A 7361-nucleotide genomic window follows, 5' to 3' on the forward strand; every position below is an offset into this window, starting at 1 on the left:
CCTGGATGTTCAGCCATTAACTGCTGTGTAATTCTGGACCAGTTAGTTTTCTCTGGGCTTTGATTTTTCTCATTTGCAGCACTCAATCAGTTGATTTCAAAATCAAGTAAGACAATGAATATACAAATGTTTTATAAACTATAAGGGGGTGTAAAGCTTTAATACAACTCCTAACACAAACTCAATTCAATGCAAACATTTACTGAGTTCCTAGAATAGTGTTTATACAGAGTTGGCACACAAACATTATAAGTATTAGCTGTTAGATGCACAAAAAACATACAGAGTTCTTAATGATGTGGAAATCACAGTCCACTGTAGGAGACAAGCTCTTTAACATAAATAGTACTAAATTTATGTTGATGAGTACTAAAATAGGCTGGGCACGGTGGCTCATGCCTGTAATCCCAGCACTTTGGGAGGCCGAGGCAGGTGGATCACCTGAGGTCAGGAATTCAAGGCCAGCGTGGCCAACATGGCAAAATTAGATTTCCGTCTCTACTAAAAATACAAAAATTAGCCAGGTACCGTGGCGCATGCTTGTAGTCCCAGCTACTTGGGAGGCTGAGGCAGGAGAATTGCTTGAACCCAGGAGGTGGAGGTTGCAGTAAGCTGAGATCACACCACTGTGCTACAGGCTGGGCGACAGAGCAAGACTCCATCTCAAAAAAAAAAAAAAAAAAAAAAAAAAAAAGGATGAGTACTAAAATAGAATATGTACAAAGTGAGGAAGGGGGGTTAATTAACCCTGCTACCAAAGAGTAGGGGTTAAGGATTATAAAAAGCCTTTTATATTCACTATATTTTCTCCATAGCCCTATCCCCAATTACATTCTATTCCCCATCATAGTCTAGATGGGGAATATAATTGGGGATAGGGCTATGGAGAAAATATAGTGAAGAAGCAACTCAAATGGTTGCTTCTCAAATGATCCTCCAGCATTAGAATCTCCCCATCTTTATTCACAAAGTTACACGAGAAATTTTAAAAATCTGCTAACCATTCAAGGAGTATTTAAGCTTTTATTATGTGCAAGGTATTCTTAAGGATGCAAAACAATACAAGACAGGTCCCTGAACCCAATGAATTTACCATTTAGCAAGGGAGATAAATCATATACAAAATTATGATACTAAGGTATATTCCAGAGCCATACAGTATCTCAGGGGTAAAGGGGAACAAAGTTCAAATATCTGGAGAAGCTCCAAGTTGAAAAATTCTGTCTTCTTTTCCCCCATAAACTTGGACCAAGAGTCACAAATACATTCCTCCTCCATCTAGCAATATCCTTTAACCTACTTTGTGCCAGACAACATTCTGCTCATGAGAAAAAAGCAATGAACAAAATAGACAAAAATCCTGCCTTCGAAGGGCATATGGTCTGGAAGTGTAAAGGGTAAGGTAGGTACATACATGAGTGACTGGTGTGTGCGTGCACGCATGCATGTGTGTGATACAGCAGACTGGAAAGCAAATGCTTTGGCTTAAGTGGACAGCTACCACCCAGTTCCAGCTAATTGCTTAAAAGCAGAAATTTGGGCCCAGTGTTCCCAGATCTTGAAGCTGGACATTTTACGGATTTTATGTAAGAGATCTCAGCTTTGAACAATCTACGACTAATTAAAAGTGTTTAAAACACCACAGGCCAAGCAAAACACTTTATAGATGGAATTCAGGCCAAAGATACCAGTCTATAACCTGTCTTAGAACACGTTATCATGATTTTTGGCTTAGAGATGCAGTTACTTCATATAGCGTTATAAACCAAGTGCTACTGGGCTGGAGGCACAAGATCCAGCCTCTCAGCCAGTATCAAGGAGGTGAGGGCATTTAGCCTGAGCTCCTTCAGAAAACATCTCAGAATACGTCAGTGCTTAATTTTCTATTCTTTGCTCACTTCTCACAGCACTTACTGGCCACATCCATGTTGCCACATGCTGAGGTATTTCTTTGCTAAGAATGGCAAGACCATTCTGTTCAACCAGAAAGTCCATAAACAGCAACTCAACCAATGCAGCTACCTTGATGGTTTGATTATTCAACAGATTAATACTGTTCATGAATATGATTAATTCTGATCTACTCTATAATAGGCTTGCTATTTAGAAATACAGTAAACTTCTGTCACCTGAAATTCTCAAGTCAGGGACTTTATGCAAATTATCCTGGACAAAAAATTTCCTATAGTTAAATCACATTTGACCAGAAGTCACTGAAATACAGTACTGATGACTGAAAAGCAAGCTACAAATAAATATATACAAATTACTACATAGTCACAATACAAATGTTTTAATAAAAATAGAAACAAAGCATACTTTAAGAAGCAAGAATTTCACTACATATTAGTGCCTACCACATGAGGAAAGGAACAATTCACCCTAATAAAAGCTGGTCTTTCACTACATACGTTTATAACAGAACTACACAGCATGTTAACAAACGGAAAAAAAAGACAAGACAGCAAAAATAAACTGTATAGGTTTAAGTCTTCAACTTCAGACCCTGGAAAAGCATCTTAAAAATCAGATAAGGCCAGGCGTGGTGGCTTATGCCTATAATCCCAGCACTTTGGGAGGCTAAGGTGGGAGAATTGCTTGAGGCTAGGAGTTTGAGACCAGCGTGGGAAACACAGGGAGACCCCATCTCTACAAACAAAATTTTAAAAAAATTTTTTAAATTTTTAAATTTTTAATTTGTTTTAAATTAATAAATTTATTTATTAATTAAATTTATATTTATGGGCATGGTAGCACGCGCCTGTAGTCCCAGCTACTCAGGAGGCTGAGGTGGGAGGATCACTTGAGCCCAGGAGGTCAAGGCTGCAGTGAACAATGATTGTGCCATTGCACTCCAGCCTGGGTGACAGAGTGAGACCGACCTTGTCTCAAAGAAGAAAAAAAAAAAAAGTCAGATAAGTCATTCTCAATGCCTGGAAAATTTATCATCCCTGCTGGTCACCAGTTGACTGTATTAATCACTGGCAATTATTGCATTAGAAACTTGGTCACCTCATCTTCAAAATATGGTGCTGTTGCCTTTTAATGGGGTTAGTTTACAGTGTATATAAACTTAATGATAAATCAGCGACTCTACTATATTTGAGCCATGACTTACTGTAGCAAAATTAAAATCTAAAATGTAATGGAATAGCTCAAATATACCTCTGATCAGCTGTGTGGCCTACAGTTTCTTTTCATTACCAAAATCTGGGATGTGAAACTTGCATCCCTTATGCAGTGTTTTGTGTTCCCATTCTTCCTCATTAGAGGAGTCGCCCAAGGGCAGATTATCTTGTTATTAGTTTTGCTTTGGCCCAGAGTCTTTCATTGGCAAAACAAGTGCATTGGTCACAAGGTAATATCTGAATAAAAATTTTCAGGGGGAGAAATATATCTTATATACCAGCAAATTAAAAAAACCCAAAGGCATTTATAAGGATGGTCATTTCAGCACATTTTTTAAGTAAATAAAATACTATAACTGCTTATCAACTGGTTAGATTATGGTTAAATTACAGTAGTATACTCAGACACTACTATAAAGATACTGAGAAAAGTTGAGGTTCTAGTAGGGCAGGCCAACATTCAAATCCAGGAAATACAGAGAACGCCACAAAGATACTCCTCGAGAAGAGCAACTCCAAGACACATCATTGCCAGATTCACCAAAGTTGAAATGAAGGAAAAAATCTTAAGGGCAGCCAGAGAGAAAGGTCGGGTTACCCACAAAGGGAAGCCCATCAGACTAACAGCAGATCTCTCGGCAGAAACTCTTCAAGCCAGAAGAGAGTGGGGGCCAATATTCAACATTCTTAAAGAAAAGAATTTTAAACCCAGAATTTTATATCCAGCCAAACTAAGTTTCATAAGTGAAGGAGAAATAAAATCCTTTACAGATAAGCAAATGCTTAGAGATTTTGTCACCACTAGGCCTGCCTTACAAGAGACCCTGAAGGAAGCACTAAACATGGAAAGGAACAACCGGTACCAACCATTGCAAAAACATGCCAAAATGTAAAGACCATCAAGGCTAGGAAGAAACTGCATCAACTAACGAGCAAAATAACCAGTTAATATCATAATGGCAGGATCAAGTTCACACATAACAATCTTAACCTTAAATGTAAATGGACTAAATGCTCCAATTAAAAGACACAGACTGGCAAACTGGATAAAGAGTCAAGATCCATCAGTCTGCTGTATTCAGGAGACCCATCTCACACGCAGAGACATACATAGGCTCAAAATAAAGGGATGGAGGAAGATTTACCAAGCAAATGGAGAACAAAAAAAAGCGGGGGTTGCAATACTAGTCTCTGATAAAACAGACTTTAAACCATCAAAGATCAAAAGAGGCAAAGAAGGCCATTACATAATGGTAAAGGGATCAATTCAACAGGAAGAGCTAACTATCCTGAATATATATGCACCCAATACAGGAGCACCCAGATTCATAAAGCAAGTCCTTAGAGACTTACAAAGAGACTTAGACTCCCATACAATAATAATGGGAGACTTCAACACTCCACTGTCAACATTAGACAGATCAACGAGACAGAAAGTTAACAAGGATATCCAGGAATTGAACTCATCTCTGCAGCAAGCAGACCTAATAGACATCTATAGAACTCTCCACCCCAAATCAACAGAATATACATTCTTCTCAGCACCACATCGTACTTACTCCAAAATTGACCACGTAATTGGAAGTAAAGCACTCCTCAGCAAATGTACAAGAACAGAAATTATAACAAACTGTCTCTCAGACCACAGTGCAATCAAATTAGAACTCAGGACTAAGAAACTCAATCAAAACCGCTCAACTACATGGAAACTGAACAACCTGCTCCTGAATGACTACTGGGTACATAACGAAATGAAGGCAGAAATAAAGATGTTCTTTGAAACCAATGAGAACAAAGATACAACATACCAGAATCTCTGGGACACATTTAAAGCAGTGTGTAGAGGGAAATTTATAGCAGTAAATGCCCACAAGAGAAAGCAAGAAAGATCTAAAATTGACACTCTAACATCGCAATTAAAAGAACTAGAGAAGCAAGAGCAAACACATTCGAAAGCTAGCAGAAGGCAAGAAATAACTAAGATCAGAGCAGAACTGAAGGAGATAGAGACACAAAAAACCCTCCAAAAAATCAATGAATCCAGGAGTTGGTTTTTGAAAAGATCAACAAAATTGACAGACCACTAGCAAGACTAATAAAGAAGAAAAGAGAGAAGAATCAAATCGACGCAATTAAAAATGATAAAGGGGATATCACCACCGACCCCACAGAAATACAAACTACCATCAGAGAATACTATAAACACCTCTACGCAAATAAACTGGAAAATCTAGAAGAAATGGATAATTTCCTGGACACTTACACTCTTCCAAGACTAAACCAGGAAGAAGTTGAATCCCTGAATAGACCAATAGTAGGCTCTGAAATTGAGGCAATAATTAATAGCCTACCAACCAAAAAAGGTCCAGGACCAGATGGATTCACAGCTGAATTCTACCAGAGGTACAAGGAGGAGCTGGTACCATTCCTTCTGAAACTATTCCAATCAATAGAAAAAGAGGGAATCCTCCCTAACTCATTTTATGAGGCCAACATCATCCTGATACCAAAGCCTGGCAGAGACACAACAAAAAAAAGAGAATTTTAGACCAATATCCCTGATGAACATCGATGCAAAAATCCTCAATAAAATACTGGCAAACCGGATTCAGCAGCACATCAAAAAGCTTATCCACCATGATCAAGTGGGCTTCATCCCTGGGATGCAAGGCTGGTTCAACATTCGCAAATCAATAAACATAATCCAGCATATAAACAGAACCAAAGACGAGAACCACATCATTATCTCAATAGATGCAGAAAAGGCTTTTGACAAAATTCAACAGCCCTTCATGCTAAAAACGCTCAATAAATTCGGTATTGATGGAACGTACCTCAAAATAATAAGAGCTATTTATGACAAACCCACAGCCAATATCATACTGAATGGGCAAAAACTGGAAAAATTCCCTTTGAAAACTGGCACAAGACAGGGATGCCCTCTCTCACCACTCCTATTCAACATAGTGTTGGAAGTTCTGGCTAGGGCAATCAGGCAAGAGAAAGAAATCAAGGGGATTCAGTTAGGAAAAGAAGAAGTCAAATTGTCCCTGTTTGCAGACGACATGATTGTATATTTAGAAAACCCCATTGTCTCAGCCCAAAATCTCCTTAAGCTGATAAGCAACTTCAGCAAAGTCTCAGGATACAAAATTAATGTGCAAAAATCACAAGCATTCTTATACACCAGTGACAGTCAAACAGAGAGCCAAATCAGGAATGAACTTCCATTCACAATTGCTTCAAAGAGAATAAAATACCTAGGAATCCATCTTACAAGGGATGTAAAGGACCTCTTCAAGGAGAACTACAAACCACTGCTCAGTGAAATCAAAGAGGACACAAACAAATGGAAGAACATACCATGCTCATGGATAGGAAGAATCAATATCGTGAAAATGGCCATACTGCCCAAGGTAATTTATAGATTCAATGCCATCCCCATCAAGCTACCAATGAGCTTCTTCACAGAATTGGAAAAAACTGCTTTAAAGTTCATATGGAACCAAAAAAGAGCCTGCATCTCCAAGACAATCCTAAGTCAAAAGAACAAAGCTGGAGGCATCACGCTACCTGACTTCAAACTATACTACAAGGCTACAGTAACCAAAACAGCATGGTACTGGTACCAAAACAGAGATATAGACCAATGGAACAGAACAGAGTCCTCAGAAATAATACCACACATCTACAGCCATCTGATCTTTGACAAACCTGAGAGAAACAAGAAATGGGGAAAGGATTCCCTATTTAATAAATGGTGCTGGGAAAATTGGCTAGCCATAAGTAGAAAGCTGAAACTGGATCCTTTCCTTACTCCTTATACGAAAATTAATTCAAGATGGATTAGAGACTTAAATGTTAGACCTAATACCATAAAAATCCTAGAGGAAAACCTAGGTAGTACCATTCAGGACATAGGCATGGGCAAAGACTTCATGTCTAAAACACCAAAAGCAACGGCAGCAAAAGCCAAAATTGACAAATGGGATCTCATTAAACTAAAGAGCTTCTGCACAGCAAAAGAAACTACCATCAGAGTGAACAGGCAACCTACAGAATGGGAGAAAATTTTTGCAATCTACTCATCTGACAAAGGGCTAATATCCAGAACCTACAAAGAACTCAAACAAATTTACAAGAAAAAAACAAACAACCCCATCAAAAAGTGGGCAAAGGGTATGAACAGACATTTCTCAAAAGAAGACATTCATACAGCCAACAGACACATGA

General features: G+C 38.5%; 1 protein-coding gene across 1 annotated transcript in view; it reads right to left on the reverse strand.

The window, feature by feature from the left end:
- GAB2 (GRB2 associated binding protein 2) overlaps nucleotides 1–7361 on the reverse strand; it is a 208416-nt gene that overhangs the window by 152297 nt on the left and 48758 nt on the right. The window lies entirely within an intron of this gene.

Source organism: Chlorocebus sabaeus, chromosome 1, assembly GCF_047675955.1.
Source record: "Chlorocebus sabaeus isolate Y175 chromosome 1, mChlSab1.0.hap1, whole genome shotgun sequence".
Lineage (NCBI taxonomy): Eukaryota > Metazoa > Chordata > Mammalia > Primates > Cercopithecidae > Chlorocebus > Chlorocebus sabaeus.